The sequence below is a fragment of the Hemiscyllium ocellatum genome, chromosome 1 (assembly GCF_020745735.1).
Source record: "Hemiscyllium ocellatum isolate sHemOce1 chromosome 1, sHemOce1.pat.X.cur, whole genome shotgun sequence".
NCBI classification, from domain to species: Eukaryota; Metazoa; Chordata; class Chondrichthyes; order Orectolobiformes; family Hemiscylliidae; genus Hemiscyllium; species Hemiscyllium ocellatum.
The window spans coordinates 69,984,851-70,009,372 of NC_083401.1; the positions used below are offsets into that span (position 1 = coordinate 69,984,851).

The window sequence follows — 24,522 nt, forward strand, 5'->3', positions numbered from 1 at the left end:
ATAAGGCGATGAAAATATTCATCTACAGCTGGCAGTTTAATTTCCATAGGCCACTCAGCTTACCTGGATGCTTCATGACTGCTGACTGAACCATATCCTTGTTCCTTTGAAACTTTAACCTGAGGCTGCGAGTGACCCAGTTTCTGTGTGACACCATAGCGAGTCACATCTGAGTACTTGCTGCTGGAGAGGCCGTGAGCTTATGAGGAGAGATGTACATATTTAACTATTTCACAGTATGACTGTACTTTGTTGCAGTCAAGCAATGTAGACTGCAAATGAGAAACAAACGTGCGCACAAAAAGGAAAAGTGTGTTTACTCTGCCTATCCACAAAGTAGATGCCTATTTTTGACTTGTTAGACGCACAGCTATTGCTCCTGTTGTTATTACTGTAGCATCATTTACTGAAATGAAAGGTGTTGTGTCACAGGGTAAACTCGTGCAATCGATATGTGGAGCTTGTTCAAGGAGCAACTATTGAGTGTCCTTGATAAGTATGTATCTGTCAGGCAGGGAGGAAAGGGTCATGTGAGGGAGCCGTGGTTTAACAAGGAATTGGAATCCCTTGTTAAAGGGAAGAGGGCGGCCTATGTAAAGATGAGGCGTGAAGGTTCAATTGGGGTGATTGAGAGTTATAAGGTAACCAGGAAGGATCTAAAGAGCGAGCTCAGAGCAGCAAGGAGGGGACATGAAAAGTCCTTGGTTGGTAGGATTAGGGAAAACCCAAAAGGCTTTCTATAGATATGTCAGGAATAAAAGAATGACTAGGGTAGGAATAGGTTCAGTCAAGGATAGTAGTGGGAAATTGCGTGTGGAAGCTGAAGAAATTGGAGAGACACTGAATGAATACTTTTCCTCAGTATTCACTCAGGAACAGGACATTGTTGCCGATGTGAATATTGAGTCACAATTAATTAGAATGGATGGCTTTGAGATATATAGGGAAGAGGTGTTGGAAATTCTGGAAAGGGTGAATATAGATACGTACCCTGGGCCTAATGGCATTTATCCTAGGATTCTCTAGGAAGCAAGGGAGGAGATTGCAGAGCCATTGGCCTTGATTTTTATGTCCTTGTTGTCTACAGGAATAGTGCCAGAAGACTGGAGGATAGCAAATGTGGTTCAAGAAGGGGAGTAAGGATAACCCTAGTATATATAGGCCATGAGTCTTACCTCTGTTGTGGGCAAAGTCTTAGATAGAATTGTAAGGGATAGGATTTATGAACATCTGGATAGGAATAATGTGATCAAGGATAGTCAGCATGGTTTTGTGAAGGGCAGGTCGTGCCTCACAAACCTTATTGAATTCTTTGAGAAGGTGACTAAGGAGGTGGACGAGGGTAAAGTGGTAGATGTGGTGCATATGGATTTTAGTAAGGCGTTTGATAAGGTTCCCCATGGTAGGCTACTGCAAAAAATACAGAGGTATGGCATTGAGGGTGAGTTGGAGGTTTTGATTAAGAATTGGCTGGCTGGAAGAAGACAGAGGGTAGTAGTTGATGGTAAAGGTTCATCTTGGAGTGCAGTTACCAGCTGTGTTCCGCAAGGATCTGTTTTGGGACCATTGCTGTTTGTCATTTTTATAAATGACCTGGAGGAGGGGCTAGAAGGTTGGGTGAGCAAGTTTGCGGATGATACGAAAGTCGGTGGAGTTGTTGACAGTGAGGAAGGATGCAGCAGGTTACAGCGGGATATAGATAAGCTGCAGAGCTGGGCAGAAAGGTGGCAAATGGAGTTCAAAGTAGGTAAGTGTGAAGTGATTCACTTTGGTAAGAGTAACAAGAAGATGGAGTACTGGGCTAATGGTCGGATACTTGGTAGTGTGGAAGAGCAGAGGGATCTTAGTGTCCATGTACACAGATCTCTGAAAGTTGCCACCCAGGTAAATAGTGCTGTGAAGAAGGCATATGGATTACTGGCTTTTATTGGTAGAGGAATTGAGTTCCGGAGTCCTGAGGTCATGTGCAGTTGTATAAGACTCTGGTGCGGTCGCATCTGGAGTATTGTGTGCAGTTTTGGTAGCCATACTAAAGGAAGGATGTGGAGGCACTGGAACGGGTGCAAAGGAGGTTTACCAGGTTGTTGCCTGGTATGGTAGGAAGATCGTATGAGGAAAGGCTGAGGCACTTGGGGCTGTTTTCATTGGAGAAAAAAAGGTTTAGGGGTGACTTGGTAGAGGTGTACAAGATGATTAGGGGTTTAGATAGGGTTGACCATGAGAACCTTTTTCCATGTATGTAGTCAGATATTACGAGGGGGCATAGCTTTAAATTAAGGGGTGGTAGGTATAGGACTGATGTTAGGGGTAGATTCTTTACTCAGCGAGTCGTGAGTCCATGGAATGCCCTGCCAGTAACAGTGGTGGACTCTCCCTCCTTATGGGCATTTAAACGGACATTGGATAGGCATATGGAGGAAAGTGGGCTAGTATAGTTAGGTGGGCTTGGATCGGCGCAACATCGAGGGCCGAAGGGCCTGTACTGCGCTGTATTTTTCTATGTTCTATGTTCTATGTTTTATGTTCTCCTGCTTAATTTAAACCAGCAACACAGATTTATCCCATGCAGTAACCTGTGAAAATTCAAGAGGCCAAGAAATATTTAAAGTAAAAATTAACAACTTTATTTCTTAAAGTATAACAGAGAATAATTACCTAACAACAATTTACAACTCCTTCCTCTAACTTCTCTTTTACTCTTCCTTCTATAATATTAGTGTGATAAAACCCCCAATTATGATTTACTGAAAAAATTCAAATTTTCAAAACCAGCCACTGCTGAATCGTCTCTTTGCAGATTTGCTCTCCAGATTAGTGTCGATGCCTTTCTTTGTACAAATTCCTTCCCGAGACAGGTACTTCTCAGACAGTTCTGATTAGCAGTCTACACCTGTTGGTCAGGTGGCAGTTCTCCTGTCAACTGTTCAATTTTCTCCAGTCTTATACCCCCAAAGCATTGGATTGTGTCATTGGCTTTTAATATTGTCAGTATAAATTCGATTGGAATTTGGTATTTTTCGAGATTTAATTTAAACTGATTGGCCTAATTCAAATCTGTTTTTGTCTCTAGGCAACCTGGCTCATCTAGCTTTCAACCAAGTGTTACATTGTTACCTTATTCAGAACACTTGGTGCTGTCAGATAGCTCTGCAAGGTTTTAACTGTGTTAAAGGTACAGTACACCCACATCTTCGTAACAAAGGTAAAGCTTAAAACTTAAGGGGCTATCCAGACATCAGCCCAATTTTCTAAATCCTTTGTCACTGGACCCATTCTTCCCCTTTGCAGATTGCTTGGGACCCATCATGTTAAAGGCAATATAGAAATATCTGATACTGATCATTGCTTTAAAAACAACTTAAATCCTTAAGTAGGTATACTAGCTACTGATTTTATTATAGATATTCAGATGCATGAATGGACAAGTGCAGCTTCACATTGAATCCTTTATGCTTAAGGAAAAAAAATTGCATTTTCAAGTGAAATCGCATCATTACCACAGTGGTGTACAGAATGCACAGAAAAGATTATTGATGTAATTTCTAAATGGAGGTTGTTTTTGTCCTAGTTCCATTTTTGATTATCTCTCGTAGTAAATCAAACTTATTTATAACATTTTCTGCAGGACTTGGAATTGCCTCTCGTATCCAGATCTCTGACCTTCCCCAGCTGGTTGCTGCTTTCCACAGTCTGGTTGGTTGAGCTGCCATGCTTACCTGTGTGGCTGAGTATATGGTGGCATATCCTCATTTCAGTACAGACTCTGCAGCAAGTTTAACCAAGCTCATAGCCTACCTTGGCACCTACATAGGTGGAGTGATGTTCAGTGGTTCTCTTGTTGCTTACGGCAAATTACAAGGTGAGTTTGGAGTCATCTGCATTTTAAATAGAACAGTACAGCAGAGAAACAGTCCCTTTGGCCCACCATATCTACACCAACCAGATGCCATTCAAAACTAATCACATCTACCTGTACATGTTCTGTATCCCTCTCTTCCCTTCCCTCTTCATGTGTCTGTTTAAATGCCTCTTAAATCTTGCTCGTACATCTATTTCTACCACTTACCCTTGCTGTGCATTTCAAGCACCTAACACCTTCTATGTTAAAAAAAACTTTGTTTGCAAATCGCTTTTACATTTCTCCCCTCTCATCTTAAACCTAAGCCCTCTATCCATCCTATCTTGCTTCTGATTATTTTATATAATTCTATCAGCCCACCCCTCAGCCTCCAATGCTCTAGCAAAAACAGCTGAAGCCAATATACTTCAATCCAATATCCTGATAAACCTCTTCTGCACCCTCTCGAAAGCCTGCACATCTTTCCTATAGTTTGGGGACAAGAACTGCACGTTTTTCAAATGTGACCCAACTAAAGTTTTATACAACTGCAACATGACTTGTCAACATTTATACTCAGTGCCCTGACTCGGCAGACCAGCCTGCTGTACGCCTTCTATACCACCTTATCCACTTATGTTGCCACTTTCAGGGAGCTCCTAAGGGTCCTGCTATTTACTGTACAGTTTCCTCTTGTGTTTGACCTCCCAAAATGCACCATCTCACACTTGTCCAAATTCAACTCCATCTGCCATTTCTCCACCCAATTTTCTGGTTGATATATATCCTGCTGTATCCTTTTGATAACTTTTCTCACTATCCACAACTCCACCCATTTTCCAGCCAGCTGCAGACTTACTAATTAGACCACCTACATTTATATTCATTTATATATATTACAAACAACAGAGCTCCTAGCACTGATCCTTGTGGAACAACATTGATTACAGACTTCAAGTCCGAACCCCCACCCCTCCCTCTATCACATCCCCCACCTACCGGGGCGGTGCAGTGCAAAAGGAGGCACAGAGGCTCATTGGTTAGTTCTGCCGCTTCATAGCACTCAGGACCCAGGTTCAAATCCATTCTTGGGCGACTCTGTGGAGTGTTGCGTTCTCCCTGTGTCTGCTTGCTTTTCATCCAGGTGCTCCAGTTTCCTCCTACAGTCCAAAGATGTGAGGTTAGGTGGTTTTGGCAATTTAGCATTGCCAATATGTCCAGGGATGTGTAGGCTAGGTGGATTAGTCATGAAAAATATGTGCTTATAGTGGTAGGGTGGTGGTGGTGGTGGGGTTGGGGGAGGGGGGAGGTGTGAAAGTTGGGTCTGTGTAGGATGTAGGATGATCTTCAGAGGGTAGGTGTGAATTTGATGGACTGAATAGCCTGCTTCCATGCTGTAGGAATTCTATGATCTATGAACTATCCTCTGTCTCCTCTCACCAAGCCAATTTTGTATTCAATTTGCCATCTTACCATGTGATTTAGCCTACCTTGAGCGACTTTATCAAATGCTTATGTAAAGTCCTTGTAGACATCATCCCTTGCCTTACCCTCAACAATTATCTTCATGACTTCCCAAAAAACTCATTCAAGTTTGTGAGACACGACCTCCCCAGAAAAGAAATGCTGACTATGCCTAATAAGTCTTTTCAAAGAAGATCCTGAAACTTCTCCAATAATTTCCCTGCCACTGATGTCCGGTTCACTGGCCCACACTTTCTGAATTATCCTTGTTAAACACTCTTAAAGGAACACCACTGAGTATTTTTGAGTCTTCTGGGACCTGACTTGTGGCTAAAGAGGATACAAAGGTCTCTGTCATGGCCCCAGCATTTGTCTCCCTTGTCTTCTTTGTTATCCTGGGATAGATCCAATCAGACTTACCTACCTTAATTTTTTTCAAAACTCCCAACACCTCTTTCTTCTTAATATCGATGCCTCAGAATATCAACATACCCCTCCCTAATCTTACCATCATCCATGTCCTTCTCCTTAGCAAATACCGATGCGGAGTACTCATTAACAACCTCACCCACTTCCTCTGACATCGTACATAAATTCCCTCCTTTGTCCTTGAGTGGACCTACCCTTTCCCCAGTTCCTCTTGTTCCTAGTCTGTGCATAAAATGCCTTGGGATTCTCCTTAATCTGACTTGCCAAGGACATTTTGTGGCCCCTGTTTGCCTTCCTAATTTTTGTTTAGGTTATTTTCTGCATCCTTTCTATTCCTCAAGAACCTTGTTTGATTTTAGTTTCCTAAACCATAGGTATGCTTCATTTTTCTTTTTTGACTAAACCTTCAATCTTGTCATCCAGGATTCCCAAAAGTTGTCATCATCATAGGAACATGAAGATGTTCCTTCTGCTATCTGCCCCCTTAATTTCTCCATAAGTACATGTACTTTTGAAAGAAAATTGAACCAGTTGCTGTTGGAAGAAGCTGATTAGTGCAGTCAGATTTTCAGAAGGTCCAGACCTGGAGACTCCGCAGAATAAATCGCAATCTTTTCACCTCTGGGCTTTAAGGTTAAATGGAAGGAATGAAACATTAAGTTCCACTCCCCTCACCCCTCAGATGGTCGTTATGGGTTGTTAACTTAATATGTCTGAGGTCAAGGCTAGTAAAGATTAGAAGATAATAATTGTTTGTAACAGATATCCTGGACAGCAGGATGGACAGGAAATCATTTTTTATGGATCGAGGATCCCTCTAAAGTGGCTACAATGTTCAGTTGAAAACACAAAGTCACTCACTGAGAAGATAGCAGGGAAAGAGACATCTAAGATAATAATAATACAGGATTAATTCCTCAGTTTGGCACCGCAAAGGTGGCTTTTGGCTATTCATTTTAGTAATGAATTTAAAAAATGGCATATCATCTAGGATGAAGGAGCATTGAGGATCCTGTGATTGTAATATCAGTAAAATTGAGGTGCCCACAAATGTGTGAAAATAGAAGGACAAGAACTTTTCAAATCAGACTCCTTTGGTTTGAACAATTTCTGCATTTAAAATGATAAAATAGTTGAAAGTAGCCTAGTAGCATGTGTTAGTTCGAAGTCAGTCTACATGTCTGATTTTAAGATTCACAAAATTCTTAATATTTGGAATTTGTATAATGTCACGCTTAGGTTCAGATATCTCAACAGTTACAAGCTTTTTCACATCAATTGACATCAATCTGGCCAAAGAAACCCACTGGCATCACTACTAGGAAAACCACGACCACAAACACCAGACAGCAACAACTTCATCAGCAAAGACAACATCCTCAAGCTAGTGGAGCTGTGCCTCACTACCCACTTCACATTCAATAACAACACCTACAAACAAGTCAACAGAACACCCATGGGATCACCAATATCAGGGCTCACATCGGAAGCAGTAATACAGAGACTTGAACAAGTTGCCCTCCCATCTATGCAAACCAAACTTTGGGTCTGCTATGTGGATGACACCTTTGTCATCACAAAATGGAACAAATCAGAGGAAACATTCAGCACCATCAACAATATCCTGACAAGCATAAAATTCATAAAAGTGGAGGAGAACTACAACAGACTCGCATTCCTAGACGGTGACTGTTAAACATACAGTTAATAGAGAGCTAAACTAACATCATTTACAAGATACAATGCAAGAACTGTAAAAAAAAAACTACATCAGACAAACAAGCAGGAAACTTGCCACCAGGATACATGAACACCAACTAGCCACCAAAAGACATGACCCACTATCACTAGTTTCCATACATACAGACAAAGACAACACACACATCCTAGGACAGGCAAAACAAAGACACACACGAGAATTCTTAGAGGCAGAGCATTCTAACTCCATCAACGAACACATCGATTTAGATCCCATCTACCTTCTCTTCAAAAAAAAGAACCAGAAATGACATCACCCACCTTAAGAAACTAAGACCTATAAATAGAGAGGTGGGATATACCACCAGCATTTACTGGAGACTCTCACTGATGATGTTATCTAGTCATGGTGATGAAACATCTGAAAACAAACCTTCTAACTCACATACTCATCATCAACCTGAGCTACAAATCTTCTCATATCTCAACAATGCTAATTGTACAAACTCACTTCTGACTTGTCCCAGTTTCCAAACAATGAAGCAGGTTTCTCAGTTTTAAAATTGCATTCTGTGTTTTTAAACCCCACATGTTTAATAACATAACCATCTTGACATACAAGTTCTTGCTAGCTCTGTCCACAGTGCTGGCTATTCTCCACCTTGCTGTGCATTAGAACATTAGTAGTTCTGCACAGTAGGTCTGGAAGTAGGCCTGTGGCAGTTACATCTTTTCCATGAGCAGAGGGGGAAACACGAATTAGTAATACATTTTTGGGGAGGTGATGGCATAGTGGCAATTTCACTGGACTGGTATTCTAGACTTCCAGGTGGACATGAGTTTGAATCCCGCTATGGCAGGTGGTGAAATCAGAGTTCAATAAAAATCTGGAATGATGGTGTAACAACTGTTGTTAAAAAAAAGACCCATCTGGTTCGCTAATGCCCTTTAGGGAAGGAAATCTCCCATCGTTACCTGGTCTGGCCCACATCTCACTCCAGAAATACACCAACCTGGTTGACTCTTATTTGTCCTCTAGATGGGCAATAAATGCTGGCCTGGCCAGTGACACCGACATCCAATGAACAAAATAAAAATTAACTCCACCAATCGACCCAGCAAGAACTTAAAGTCCTTCCATTCACAGACAATTTCCTCCTGTCCGCCCATATGCAAGGCAAATATGTGGGACTCTGCAGGGCAACTCCAGACCGCTGCTGTTTGGGTGCAGAGCTGCCTATTGATGCAGGTTCAAGGGATGCTAATCTTTCAGTGGATATCCAGTGAGCAATGAGTTGCTCCAGCAACCATACGTGGTAAGTTTAGATTGAAATCAGAAGTGAGTGATACTAAAGGGACAGAGTAACTAATTTTGAGGTTCTTTCGGTAAGGAACAGAGGGAAAAACCTGCTGGTCCTTGCAAAATCTCTTCCAAAAATCAAGGTGACTCACACGTAGCCAAAAATCATACGACTCATCCCAGATATTTGTTTCAGCATATGAAAATTTTCATTTTATCCAAAACGTTGTTGTCTGGTTTCGTTCCCAAACCACATTTCACTAGCCCCTCATCTTTGTCTTAAACTTGCGTTGGTTGCTGTTGCTCAATACCTCAAATTCAAAATTAACATTCCTGTGTTTAGTTCTCTCCATGATTTCACTCCTCTGCCAATCATACAATGTCCTCACCTTTTGTACGTTGTTCTTGCAACTTCTGTCTTTTGTTAATTCCATCTCATGTCCCATCATTGCCAGATGTGCCCTCAGCCACCCAAGATTTTGAATTACATGACACCCCTGCTCCCTGCCCTAACCTTTCTTTGCCACTCTTCAACTCTTCCTTGAAGTTTCTCTTAATATTCTCATCTCTTTGGCCAAGCTTTTGGTCACTCCTGATTGCTGGTTTGACTCGGAAGCCATCTTTTTCTGTTCATCCACGACCCACTTTGGGATGTCTGGCTGCAGTGAAAGTTATTTTGTTGTTTTGCAATAGCCAGTAAATACTTAGCTACCTGCAAGATGCATGCAACAAAATTGTTCTGGTGATGTCTGAACCATAATGTGAAATTTTAATTTAGCTGTTCAACAGGAATTTTGAAAACTTTGCTGTTGTGAGGTAAGCTGTGTTCTTGGAATATATTCCTGTCTTTGATCGAAGTAAAAGTGATTCAGAAATAAAGTTCCATGCATAAAATGAGATGGGGTGAGTTCTGCTGTTTATTGGATACTAAATAGATTTAATAACATAAATGAATTTTTAAAGTTATCTTATTGGATGAAACTTGTTTGGAAATACCTCTGTCATAATCCTTCAATTTAGACATCAAAGCTGTGCACAGTTGGTTCTGCTATAACACAGTAGTTCTGTTCTCACGCAACCTCGTGTTATAAGAAAGTGGTGTAATAGCAGCACTATTTAAGCTAATGGGGCTGGAATCGCATTATAATCAACACACACTTTCAAAGTTCACGCTTTAGAAACAGTGTTCCTAATTCATCAATCGTGTTTTAGCAAATTTGCATTAACGAAACGCGTTAGAGCAAAACATCGTATATGTTTCAATAAGGTTGCCGATCATTCTTCTAAATTCCAATGAGTGCAGGCCCAAACTACTCTGGGTATACATTGTAGACATTGGTGGCGGAGGTGTTGGTGGGGTGTGGGTAAAGAACATACAGTACAGCAAACAAATTTGGTTGGTACATCTCAACAAAACCACAGTGGGTTCTTTTCAGGGCAGAGACAATGCAATTGCAAACGTATCAACATTGTTCGAAAAGAAAAGATATGAAAGCTTATCTCATGCAGGTGGAGCACACATAGAGCAGGAGCGGACATAGGACTGCTGGGTAAGTGAGGCTTTATATTTGGGTGGTTGCTTTACCCGAAACACTACTTGGGTAATGCCTCCCACCCGTCCTCCTCCTCTCACCAAAAAAAAGGTTCTGTGTGCCAATTGGTAAGGTGACAGTTACAGGGAGGTAGTCATACCTCAGGTAAAAGAAGAAGGTGGATCGGTTACCATCAGGGGTGGAAGGGAAATCAACAGGCAGTGCAGGGAACCCCTGTGGCTGTTCCCCTCAACAACAAATGTTCTATTTTGGATACTGTTGTAGGGGATGACTTTCCAGGGATAAGCTGTGGGGTGCAGGTCTCTGGCACAGAGTCTGTTCCTGTTGCTCAGAATGGATGGGGGAGGAGGAGCAGAGCATTTGTCATCAGGGACTCCACAGTTAGGAGGACAGAAAGGAGGTTCTGTGGGAATGAGAGAGACTCACGATCGGTGTGTTGCCTCCCAAGTGCCAGGCTTTGTGGATTGTCCCTGATCATGTTTTTGGGATCCTTGAGGGGGAGGGGGAACAGCCCCAAGTCGTATTCCACATAGGTACCAATGGCACAGGTAGGACAAGAGATGGGGAGCTAGGGTGGAAGCTGAGAGCTAGAACAAGCAGTTGTTATCTCTGGTTTGTTGCCCGTGCCATGTGCTAGCGAGGCGAGGAATAGGAAGAGAGAAGAGTTGAACATGTGGCTACAGGGATGGTGCAGGAGGGAGGGTTTTGTATTCTTGGTAATTGGGGCTCATCTGGGGTCGGAGGAACCTCTACAAACAGGATAGCCTTCACCTGAACCAGAGGGGTACCAATATCCTAGGGGGGGGAGATTTGCTAGTGCTCTTCAGATGGGTTTAAATTAATTCAGCAGGGGGATAGGAACCAAAATTGTAGTTTGAATATATGGGAGATTGAGAGTAATGAAGGAAGAACTAAGGTTTCAAGAAGTTGGTTTGAAGTGTGTCTGCTTCAATGCCAGGAGCATCTGGAATAAGGTGGGTGAACTTGTAACATGGTTTGATACCTGGGATTTCGATGTTGTGGCCATTTTAGTGATATGGGTAGAACAGGGTCTGGATTGGTTATTATAGGTTCCGGGATTTACGTGTTTCAGTAAGAACAGAGAAAATGATAAAAAAGGGGGAAGTGTGGCACTGTTAGGTAAGGACAGTATTACCGTTGCAGAAAGGACATTTGAGGACTCATCTACAGAGGTAGTATGGGCTGAGATTAGAAACAGGAAAGGAGATGTTACCCTGTTGGGAGTTTTCCATAGGCCTCCAAATAGTTCCAGAGATGTAGAGGATAGGATAGGAAAGATAATCCTCGATAGGAGCAAGAGTGGTAGGGCAGTTGTTATGGGGCCTTTAACTTTCCAAATATCAACTGGGATTACTATAGTTCACGTTCAGTGTGTGCAGGAGGGTTTCCTGTCACAGTATGTACACAGGCCAATAAGGGGCGAGGCCACATTAGATTTGGTACTGGGTAATGAACCCAGCCAGGTGTTAGATTTGGAGGTAGGTGAGCACTTTGGTGCTAGTGACTACAGTGAGAGCCTTTTTCCTTGGATAGCGATGGCTAGCACAAGGGGACATAGCTTTAAATCGAGGGCTGATAGATAAAGGACATATGTCAGAGGGAGTTTCTTTACTCAGAGAGAAGTAGGGGCGTGGAATGCACTGCCTGCAACAGTAGTAGACTCGCCAACTTTACAAGCTTTAAATGGTCATTGGATAAACATTAGGATGAGTAGGTTAGATGGGCTTCAGATTGGTTCCAAAGGTTGGTGCAGTATCAAGAGCTGAAGGGCCAGTACTGCACTGTAATGTTCTATGTTCTAATTTGCAATCCCACCCTGATATACTCCCTCGCTTTCTTTCTCCCAGTTTATCTGTCATGGTGGGTTTTTTTGCTACACTTCTCAATCCATCCATTTTTTCTTAATATTTTGATTCTAGGTTTAGAAATGCCACATCTAAGGCTGGTACATCTGTTCTCAATTCAGTATATGTTTGTAGCACTTTTACATAAGTAGCAAATAGGTAACCCGGTGATTTTTGACAATAATGAGTTTAGAAGTCATCCTTTGTCTTGTTTTTTGGAGATATTGATATGAATTTTCACAAGTGCAGAGTTTTGTTTTAGTTTTGGTCAGCTGCCCCATCTGGTCCTCAGCTCTTTCTGAGGAAGAACCTTCCTTTAACATAGACTATTAATTATTTAAGAAATGTACTAAAGTAGCGTGTGTATTAAAATAACACACTTAATATTTTGTAAACAATGACAGTACTTGTGCTAAATGATAATTTTCCTCTCATATCAAAAAGAATAGTGACTTATTAAAGCAGCTTTGTGAAACTTTCACGGAATGATCTGTGTAATGCTTTGAGCAAAAGAGATAAAAGGAAAGTTCTTGAATGCAAAAATAACAGCTCTCTACTTAAGACAAAAATGGCAATACCCTTGTTTATAGGGACATGTTGTCTGTCAATAAAAGTCTGTAAAAATCTTTTTATGTTTGCTTTGAAATAAATTGCAATTCAAAAGGATTTTAAAAGCTATCTTGTTTAACTCCTTCCCTCCCTAAGCATTCACTGCTTAGTATGGAGTCATACGAGTCAAACAGCACAGAAAATATCAAAACGTAGAAACCATGAGCAGGTGTAGGCCATTCAGCCCTTCCATCATTCAGTATGATCATGGCTGATCCTTTGTCTTTATGTCATGTTCATACTATCCCCCCATTTCCCTGATGCTTTTGAAATATTTTAAAAAATTATAAGTCTCTTTCTTGAACATATTCAGTGATTTGGCTGTTTTCTGTGATATCAAATCTGTCTCAGTACCCTGGTGGCTCAGTGGTTAGCACTGTTGCCTTATAGTGCCAGAGACCTGGATTCAATTCCAGCCTTGGGTGACAGTGGAGTTTGCATATTCTCCCCGTGTTTGCATGGCTTTCCTTTGGGTGCTCCAGTGTCCTCCCACGGTCCAAAGATGTGCAGGTTAAATGAATTGGTCAATGCTAAATTGCCCATAGTGTTCAGAGATATGTAGGCTAGGTGTAGTAGTCAGTGGAAATGTAGAGTAATAGGGTAGGGGGAATGGGAGGGTTACTGTTCAGAGGGTTATTGTGGACTCGTTGGGCCATATGGCCTGTTTCCGCACTGTCGGGATTCTGGTGCAATCATATTCTTGCGACAATGTGACAATCATAAGTGCATGGAGTGCTCCAGCTATGGTTTATCATCTTGTACTGCGGCATCATAATTTCCTTGTCCCTGCGTGAATTCAGTGCCTCAACTAATAAATGCAAGTATCCTGTTTACCTTTGTAACAACCTGATTTCCCTGTCCTACTGCCTCCAGGAATCTATGGGCATGCACAGCAAGGACCCTCTGATCTTCTGTATTTCATAAGGTCCTACCATTAAGCATCTACTCCGTTGCCTTGCTGGCCTTCCCAAAATGCATCACCTTGTATTTTTCAGGATTCTGCTGCATTTATCATTGTTCTACCCATTTGACCTGTCATCTACATCGTCCTGCAATCTGAAGCTTTCCTCCTCATTATTGACCACACCATCAATTTTTAAGTCATCTCTGAATTTACTGATCATACCTCCTACATTTATGTCTGGATCATTAATGCACACAAGAATGAACCCTGTCTTACACACTGGACTCAGGCAACCAATCACAAAACCAGCCTTCAAATATCACCTCTGTCTCCTGCCACTAAGCTAATTTTAGATCCAATTTGTCAAATTGCTTTGGATCCATGGGCTGTTGGCTTTTTAACCTGTCTGCCATGTCAGACCTTCTTAAAAGCCTCAATGATGTCCATGCAGACAGTATCAACTGCAACACCCTCAATGACACATCTGGTCAGCTCTTTGAAAAACTCAAAACTTGTCAGATATGATCTTTCACAATAAAGTCATGCTGACTGTCCTTTATTAATCCTGATTCTCCAATTGGAGCTAAATTTGTCCAGCTGTTTTCCTATTACTGATGTCAGATTTACTGGCGTATTATTCCCTAATCACCTTTCTGAATAATAATACCACATTCGCTGTCACTTAGTCTCCTGGCACCTTTTCCATAGCGAGAGAGATTTTGAAAATTCAATTCAGGCCCCTGCAGTCTACCTCCATGCCTACAGCAGCCTAAGACGCATCTCATTTTGCCCGGGGGATTCATCCAGTTGTTGAAACCACTAATACCTCTTCTTTCTCAATTATAATTTGCTCAAGTATATTACAGCTGTCTTCTCTGATTTCATATTACAGCAAAGAAAAAGAAATGAAGGCTTGAAATCAGAAGTAAAATCTGGAAGCACACAGCAGGATGATCCGCATCTGAAACTAACTGGTAGGCTACACAGGAGCAGGAGTGGGTCTGTTGTAATGTCCCCAAAGCCTCTATGACTACTGCATTCCCCGCCCCTCAACTCCCAGTGAGTTAAATTGAAGCTGATCTGTCCCTCCATTCTATTTGCTCATCTTTCAACCAGATTCATTCCTATCCTCAACTAAAAACATTCTCAGCCGAAAAATCCTAATGGATAAAAAAACGCACATTGTTTGGAAAGAGTTTTTATTATAATTTGCTCATGGTATGTGGGTATCACATTCACCGCCCATCCCTAATTGCCCTTGAGAAGGTGGTAATGAGCTGCACAACAAAATGTATAAATACGTATGAAACAATGCTATTTTTCTGTTTTTTGCAGGTGTGTTGAATTCAACACCACTTCTGCTTCCTGGGCGCCACTTTATCAATGCAGGTCTGCTAGCAATCAGCGCCGGAGCAATTGTTCCTTATTTGATTGACCCAAGCTATGTAACTGGTATTGCCTGTTTGGGATCTGTATCTGCTCTGTCTGTGGTTATGGTATGTAACAGAAAACAGTCAACAAGTAACACTTGCAAGTAAATAAAAATGATGGCTGAGAGACGAGGCGGTAACTTCGGGAGGTATAGACGTCCCCTAGTCAACCTACAATAGAAACATGCTTGTTTGGAGTGATAATCCACTTGTAGAAAGGATGAGATTTCTTGTGATTTGTGGCTTTCTTTAAGAATTAAAAGTGGGAAAATGTTCCTGTGCTTGGGATTATTAGATCCTCCAGGCACAGTGGAAAGTCAGGCCTGTGGAAATTCTGGATAGATCCCCTCCATTTCAATGACTAGATGGAAAATTGAATTGGCTCCATTAGGTACTATCCTGTCCCTCACCCTGTTGCCTTGTTTTTCAGTGGAGAAAAGGGAGAAGGGTAATTCATGAAACTTCTGTATCAGAGAGACTGAGAGTTCTGGAGGGATTGTAAGGATGGAGGTGGTCATGCAAACAGATAAGGGGCAATTCCATAGAGGGAGTGAAATGTAAAGTTCTTTTATATTTGTCTCCATACAAGAAATCAGTAATGGATAAGCAGAATATGAACAGGTGGAAGAAACCAAAAACAACATGTATTTTTAAAAAAAAATAATGTTTGGAATCCTGTGGCTCCTTTATATTGTAGAATAATCTGCAGCAAAATACTTCCTGCTTGCGCCAGGATCGTTGTAATCAGTGATCAATATATCAGAAATTGTGTCTCCCTGCAATTTCTTTTTTAGCTTATAGAGAACAGAAGTTCTTCTAGATCCTGACTATACAATTCCACTGACACAGGTATTGTTAGATCATGAAATATGTTTTATTATTAGATGCGATTCCCCTACAGTGTAGAAACAGGCCCTTCAGCCCAACCAGTCCACACCAACCCTCCGAAGAGTGACCCACCCAGACTCATTTCCCTCTGACTAATGCACTTAGCACTATGGGCAATTTAGCACGGCCAATTCACGTAACCTGCACATCTTTGGACTGTGGGAGGAAACCGGCGCACCCTGAGGAAACCCACGCACAGGGAGAATGTGCAAACTCCACACAGACAGTCGCCAGAGGCTGGAATCGAACCTGGGACGCTGGTCCTGTGAGGCAGCAGTGCCAACCACTGAACCACCATGCCGCCCATGAATTGTCTTGAGGCATCAATCGAAAAATGGAAAATCATGTAGATCTTTACTGTTTAGATTATTTTTAGACACATTTCTCATGAAATGGAAGCTTTCATTTTCCTTTTGTAAAGTTATGGTTTGTCTGGAGTTATTCTGAATGCTCCAAGTTTGTGTTGTTTGCAACAGTCTGTTTTTGTGAGTCATTTTGTATTGGTCCTTTAGGGTGTGACATTAACAGCCACTATTGGTGGTGCTGACATGCCTGTGGTAATCACTGTACTGAATAGTTACTCCGGCTGGGCCCTGTGTGCTCAAGGGTTTCTGTTGAACAACAGCCTCTTAACTATTGTTGGTGCCTTGATTGGGTCTTCTGGTGCTCTCCTCTCCTACATCATGTGTGTGGTAAGCAAGTATTTGTGCATGTTTCTACAGACATTTCTTTCGCAAACAGGAAAGTTAATGGATGAAAATGCTGAGCAGATGCAAGTTTCAACATTGCGCTGACAACAGCATGTCAACTTACTTTAATTTTTCATTAAAGCGTAAGAAATAGGTACAAGAGTAGGCCATTGGGCTCTGAGATGCATTTTTGACATTTAGCACAATCATAGCTATCAACTCCAGGCACATATTCAAACCTTACATCCCTTGATTCTCTCGATGCCCAAGAATCTATTTCTCAGTCTTGAATATAAATAGCAATGAATCGACCACAGTTTAAGATATACCAAGATTTGCAACCCTTCGAGTGTACAAATTTCCCCTCAGCTCCATCCTAAATGACTGACTCCTTATCCTGAGACAATGCTCTCTATTTCTAAATCTTGCAACTGTGAAAACATTATGATGGCAGGTCATAGAGATATAGGTTGACGGCACAGAAAAAGCACATCAGATCTGTGCTGCACAAAAACAGCCACTTGACTATTCTAATCCCATCTTATAGCACCTGACCTATAGCCTTCTATGCCAAGGCATTGCATGTGCTCATTGAAATGTTTCTTAAATACTATGAGGATATGTGCCTCTGCCACCCTTACAGGCACTGATTTCCAGATTCCTACCACCTTTTGGATGAAAGATAATTCTCTTCCCGTAGAAATCTCCTGCCTCTTACCTTAAATCTATGCTCCCATTCTAACAAGGGGAAGTTTCTTCCAGTTTACCTTATCTGTTCCGACATCTCACTTATGCCCCCCTCAGCCTCCTCTGCTCCAAAGACAACACTCCTCCTTGTGTCTAAGCTATCCTCTTAACCTGTCCAATCCAGACAACACCCTGATAAACAACCTCTACACCCTCTCCAGGGCTATCACATCCCTCCTATACTGTAGATTTCATAACTTCACACAATACTCTAACTGTGGCCTAACCAATTGTTTATACACTTCTAGCATAACGTACCTGCTCTTAAACTCTAGACCTCAGTTAGGTTTCCTATGTGCCTTTTTAATCACTTTATCTGCCTGAGTGGACTGGAGGACATGCACATCAAGGTTTCTCTGATCCTTTGGTGCTTCCCAGGATCCTCTAGCAGTTTTGTATATTTCCATGGATCACATCTCAGTCTTCTAAATAATTCAGCCTGCATTCTATTATTCAATTAAATTATGGCTAATCTGCACCTTAACTAAATCTATTCCTCCTGGTTTTGTAACTTTTCATGCTTGCTTGATGACAATTTATCAATCACACCTTTGAAATTTTTAGTTGAATGGACTCAATAGATTGTTGGATAAAGAGCGATTCTGATTTCTACTGCCGTTTATGTGAAGAGTGTTTCTAGACAATAAGTTCCTTGAAAGTAGAGTTGCAGGTAGATAGGATAGTGAAGAAGGTGTTTGGTATGCTTTCCTTTATCGACCAGAGCATTGAGTATGGGAGTTGGGAGGGCATGTTGCAGTTGTACAGGTCATTCGTAAGGCCACTTTTGGAATATCGTATGCCATTCTGGTCTCCTTCCTATCGGAAGGATGTTGTGAAACTTGAAAGGGCCCAGAAAAGATTTACAAGGATGATGCCAGGGTTGGAGGATTTGAGCTAAAGGGAATGGGTGAATAGACTGGGGCTGTTTTCCCTGGAGCACAGAGACTAAGGGGTTTACAAAACCATGAGGAGTATAGATAGGAGAAATAGACAAGGTCTTTTCCCTGGGGTTGGGGAGTCCAGAACTAGAGGGCATAGGTTTAGGGTGAGAGGGGAAAGATATAAAAGAGACCTAAGGGGCAACATTTTCACACAGAGGGTGATGCCTGTATGGTATGAGCTGACAGAAGAAATGGTAGAGGCTGGTACAATTATAGCATTTAAAAGGCATCTGGATAGGTGTATGAATAGGAAGCGTTTATAGGGATATGGGCCAAGTGTGGACAAATGAGACTATGTTAGGTTAGGATATCTGGTCAGCATGGATGAGTTGGACCGAAGGGTCTGTTTCCATGCTGTACATCTCTATAACTCTGTCAGAATTAGTACTTAATTCTAATTTTGAAGTTGTGCTCCATGATCTGTATTCTTCCACAAGATTTGTTCCTTACCCATGTTTAAATTGATTAATGAGCTTCAAACATTGATGCAGTACGCAGCCATGGATGGGGCTAGAGTATGACATTAGAATTTTCTCTGTGGAATTCATGTCTGTATTTATTTGTAGCAATAGAGGTAGAGCTGGGAGGAATAGTGGCCTCAATTGGATAGTCATCAAGAATGGTTAATACGAGATTCAAATGTTGCATAATGAGCTCCTTTTAAGTTTCAGTTTAAGACACAAGAGTTCTTTGACTCTGTAACACAGGAAAGCTGGCCTGGGAGTCCTGTATTCTAATACTGAGTGCAGAATGTTCCTTTTTCAAATAAAGGACTATGATTGAGGGTGTATAGCAGAGTGGTGAGTTACATGCTAGCACCTGAATCCAGATTCTCCATAGCCAGTCCTTGAACTGTCAGAAAGAAATGCATATTGGAAACCAAATCACTTCTATACAACAAATAAAGGGAGCTTGAGTTGTTGTTCAACTGAATGAATGAATGAATGAATCAATGGCACTAATGAAGGGACAGAACTGTTTGAAACAAGACATCATTGGGCACCTGGAATGGTAATGATGGGAAAGACGTTAAATGTAGAAGAGAAAATTACATTTCTTAATTTGCATTCTGAGAATAGGTATTTAAATATCTTTGAAGTCAGTCCTCATAAGAGAAGGTCAACTTTTCAGTTAGCTTTTGGATTCATTTTTCTACCTGTGTGTTAGCTATTAGTGATTTATTTAAGGAAGATTGATAATTTATGGCAGAGTCTCTGTGTTATCCTCTCTGTCTTGTTTGTTTCAACAGCCTTCAGACTTTGATGAATTGTCCACTTTGAGTCCTGCTCAATTTTATTTTTGGAACCAAACTCTTTCCTGCAGTTAACTGTATCGGTCGTCCCATTTACATACAGTTAGTATAGTTCAGATTCTCAAGATGTGCTTTTGTAGTCAATGAATTACATTTGAAGTTTAATCGCTGTTTATGTAAAATTGCTCTGACCTGAATCATAATAATTTTAAGTTTGTTTACTTTAAATATCTTTTTAATCATGCAATGCTATCTTGATGCACTTTTTAAAAACTTAATAAGGATATGTTTGCCATGGTTTTCCATTTAATGAATTTATGAAAATATCTCTGCTCACCTTTGACCTCTTTGCTAACTTTGCTACTCAGTAATTTTGGGTCAGCTGTTGTGTAATCTCTTTAGCTTAGCCTTTTTCCTGTCCAGCACCCTCATTACTGACCCTTCATTAGCCTTTACTGGTCTTCATGGAACCCAGCAATCTGTTTTCTAGTTTTTGTGATTTTTGTCACAGCCCCACTTCATTGCCCAAAATTAAATCCAGCAGTTTTCTTTCTCTCTGTGTCATAAACATACTGATCCTGCCATTAGTTCTAGTTGTATTTCAAAAAGCATCACTATATGTTTACATGGCTAAAATTACACTGTTAATACTTTGATGTACTGTCATAGCTTTGAACTGTCTGCAGTTTCCCCCCACTGTCTCATTTTCACAATTTGGTGACCAAGCATTACTCCATCTATACAAGTCCTCTCTTAGTGCAAACATTTGTCTTTGCTGTGGAATTATTCATCAATGCTGCTTTGTTCAACAAGGTAACTCTCAAAACATTAAGTAATAAAATAAGAGCCCATGGTGTTGGAGGCAGTATATTGGCATGGAATATAAATGTTCCATGTATATTGGCATTGGCATGGAGAATTAACTTACGTGCAGGAAACAGCGAGTGGCGAAAGGGGTCCTTTTTCAGGTTGATGACCTGTGACCAGTGGGACATTCCACAGGATCAGTGCTGAGACCGCTACTGTTTACAATATATTAATGACTTGGAGGAAGGAAGTGAATGCATTGTAGCCAAATTTGCAGATGACATAAAAATAGTGGGAAGGACAGATAATGAGAGGTCTTACAAACAGTTTGCAGAGGGACAATGATAGTTGAAGTAAGTGGTGAAAAGTTGGCATGCAGAGTATAAAGTAGGAAAATGTGAATGGAGAACAAGAGAACAGACTGTGATTTAAATGGAAAATAACTATATAAAACTCTAACATAAAGAGATGTGGGCAAAATTGTGCACAAAACACAGAAGGCTAGCACACAGTTGCAGTAGGTGATCAGGAAGGCAAATGAAATGGTGGCCCTTATTTCAGTGGGGTTGGAGTATAAGGGCAGGGAAGGCTTTCTGCAACAGTACAGGGGGCTGTGGAGACCACATCTGGACTACTGTCGACAGTTTTCATCCCATTATTTAAGGAAAGTTATCATTGGATGGCGGCAGAACTGAGAAGATTTCTGAGTTTGGTCTTGGTATGTCTTATGGATTGTCTTATCAGCAAAGACTAAAAAAGTTGCTAGGATTTATAAGAATGAGAGATGATCTCACTGAAACATATAGGATTCTTAACAGATTTGACATGGTAAATGCTGAGACGATATTTCCCCTCATTGGAGAGTCTAGGACCAGAGGCACAGTCTCAAAATTAAAGTGTGCCACTTTGAGACTGAGATGAGCAGAAATTTCTTGTTTCAGAACATTGTGTGTCTTGGAACTTCTTGCCACGGAGAGCTATGGGCGCAGAATCCTTGTGTATATTTAAGTCCGAGATAGATTATTGATCAGTACAGGAATCAAGTGCTCTGGAGAAAAGACATGAAGATGGGTGTGCGGAATGCCGGATTAGCCATCATCCTGTTGAATGATGGAGCAGGCTCAAGGGGTCAAGTGGCCTACTCCTGTTCCTATTTTTTAAGGGGATTTTATGAACTTTCTTTTTGTCCTGCCTCATCCTAAAATATTGTAACCAGGAATATTACGTTCTCCGATTTGTCCCTCACCATTGTAACCATTTTTCAAGTTTGTGTTTGAGTGCTTTGTGCATTCACATTTCAACTGTTTATTGTCATGCTCAGTACAGGCATTTTGTAATAGGAGCTTTCAGTGAATATTTTAAAAAATTGAACACCCTCAAGCTGTTAGGACGACTGCAGGAAATCACGTGTCTTTTGGCATTTGGACTATAGATGGTATCAAGGATCTGATAAATACCCTGATTGAAATGAACATAGATGAGTGTGCATCACATCCATTTGTGGAATTCATACTTTAATTGTCTAACTGTGGTTCACCAACTAAAGGTTACATATTGTCTGTCTGACGTCAAAAACCCAAGTCCAGTTTCACTCCGTGCCTGCCTCATCCAAACTGGGCTGTGGTCAGCTTCAGAAATGTGAATCCACACAACAGGATGTGGAGCTAACACAAACACAACAGTTCATTTGCAGAAAGACCTTGAAGTTTTGAAAAGTTACTTCATGCGACAGCCATCTTTTTGTCTGTTTTTTAAAAATCAGACAGAACTATTAATCACATGCCAGTATGTGAACCAGACTCTGAGACTAGTTGCAGGTCATTCAGCAGCCAAGGTACTTTATCTGTTCTAGTTTCAAAGTTCACCTGACACCCAAACTCTTAGATATTCAATAATAAGAAACTTCTCGACCTGCTGTGAAGGCTTCACTTTATATGATCTTCATTTCAACTTAAAATCATCGAACCCATTCAAGAAACAACAAGTCAGTCATGTGGCCGACTGGAAATTGTAAATCAAAGACTGAATTAACTGTAATCTGTAAAGTACAAAATCTTTCACTCTGTTCAGTCATCATTGTGTATGTGAGACTGACTTGCCGGAATTGTGCTAAATCAGGTGGGTGAGAATAAGTCACTTCCTTTGTTTTAAAACCACAAAGGTTTACTGCTGAACATTTTAATTGGCATACTCACTGCAAAGGTAAGGAAAATTAATACCTCTTTCATCACAAAGTAACTGATTGTGGGTGATAAGAGAGGACATATATTCTGCTTGTGATGGAATTGGGGTCAGTCCTCAGAATTTAAATCCTTTGGAGCAAATGAACCAAAAAAAAGAAAAGAAAAAAGAATCTGACTTTAAAAAAAGGTTGTAGTTGAGAAAAATAACATAGCACAAATTGTTGAGATAAAAATGAAAGGAACTGCAGCAGTTTTAGACCTGACCACCTTCAGCTGTTTCATCAGTGACCTTCCCCCATAATAAGGTCAGAATTGGAGATGTTTGCTGATGATTACAAAATGATCAGCACCATTCCTGACTCCTCAGATACTGAAAGACGCCATGTTTAAACACAGCAGTACCTGTACAATATCTAAGTTGGGCTGACAAGTAGCAAATAGCATTCGAGCCACATAAGTTCCTAGCAACGACCATCTCCAATGAGAGAGAATCTTTCTATCAGCCCATGATGTCACTGGCATTCCCATATCAATATCCTGGAGGTTACCATGTTCCATAAATCATATAAGTACTGCAGGCTAGTAATCCCACAGCGAGTGACTAATGTTCTGACTTCTTAATTTCTGACTATAAACTACAAGAGACAAATCTAGAGTGCTGTGGAATAATTTACACATGCCTAAATGAGTGCAGCTCTAATAACAATTAAGAATCTTGACACCATTCAGGACAAAGCAACCCGCTTGATAGGTATCACATTTCTCAAACATCCATTCCCTCCACCACTCAGAAGCACAGCTGGTCAGGCAGCATTAAAGGAGCAGGAGAGTCGACGTTTCGGGTATAAGTCCTTCCATCAGGAATGAGGCTTGTGGGTCAAGGGGGGGCTGGAAGATAAATTGGAGGGGAGAGGTGCTGGGGGGAGTGGGGAAGTAGCTGGGAATGCGATAGGTAGATGAAGGTGGGGGTGAAAGTAATAGGTCAGAGAAGAGGGTGGAGTTTGGGAGACAGTACGCCAACTTGTGGAATGTTTCAGAGAACATCTCTGGGACACCACCAACCAAGCCCACTGCCCTGTGGCTGAGCACTTTAAACTCCCCCTCCCACTCTCCCAAGGACATGTAGGTCCTGGGCCTCCTCCACCGCCAAACCCTAACCACCCATGCCTGGGATCCTCCAAACCCATAGGATCAATGTGAATTTCACCAGGTTTCCAATTTCCCCTCCCCACACCTTATCTCAGATCCAACTTTCCAACTCGGCACTGCCCTCTTGAACGATCCTACCAGTCCATCTTCCTCCCCACTTATCTGCTCCACCCTTCTCTCCAACCTGTCACTTTCACCCCCACCTTCATCTACTTATTGTAACCTCATCTACCTTCTCCCCTGCCAACTCCCCTCCCATTTATCTCTCAGCCCCCTTGGCCCACAAGCCTCATTCCTGATTAAGGGCTTATGCCCGAAACGTCAACTTTCCTGCTCCTTGGATGGTTCCTGACCGGCTGTGCTTTTCCAGCTCCACACTCTTCAACTCTGATCTGATTTTCTACTACTCAGGAACAGCAACGTGTACCATCTGCAGCAATTGTCCAGTGCTTCCTGGACAGCATTTCCAAACTCCCTTATGGACACTCCCTTCCAGAATGACAGGGACTGCAGATACATAGAAGCAGCACTTCCTATGAGTTCACTCCAAGCCATTCACTACCCCAACTTGGAAATATTTCACTGTTACTTCAGTGTGACTGCATCTAAATCCTGGAACTCCCTCCCTAATGGCACAATGGGTCTACCTGCAGCAATGGACTGACCTACAACAATGGACTGTAGCAGTTCCAGAAGGCAGCTCACCACCACTTCTCATGGGGAACCAATGATGAGCATTGGATGCTGATCCACTCAGTGATGTCCATGGCCTGTGA

General features: G+C 41.5%; 1 pseudogene; it reads left to right on the forward strand.

The window, feature by feature from the left end:
• Positions 1–24,522, forward strand: part of LOC132831632 (NAD(P) transhydrogenase, mitochondrial-like) — a 178,568-nt pseudogene that overhangs the window by 89,301 nt on the left and 64,745 nt on the right.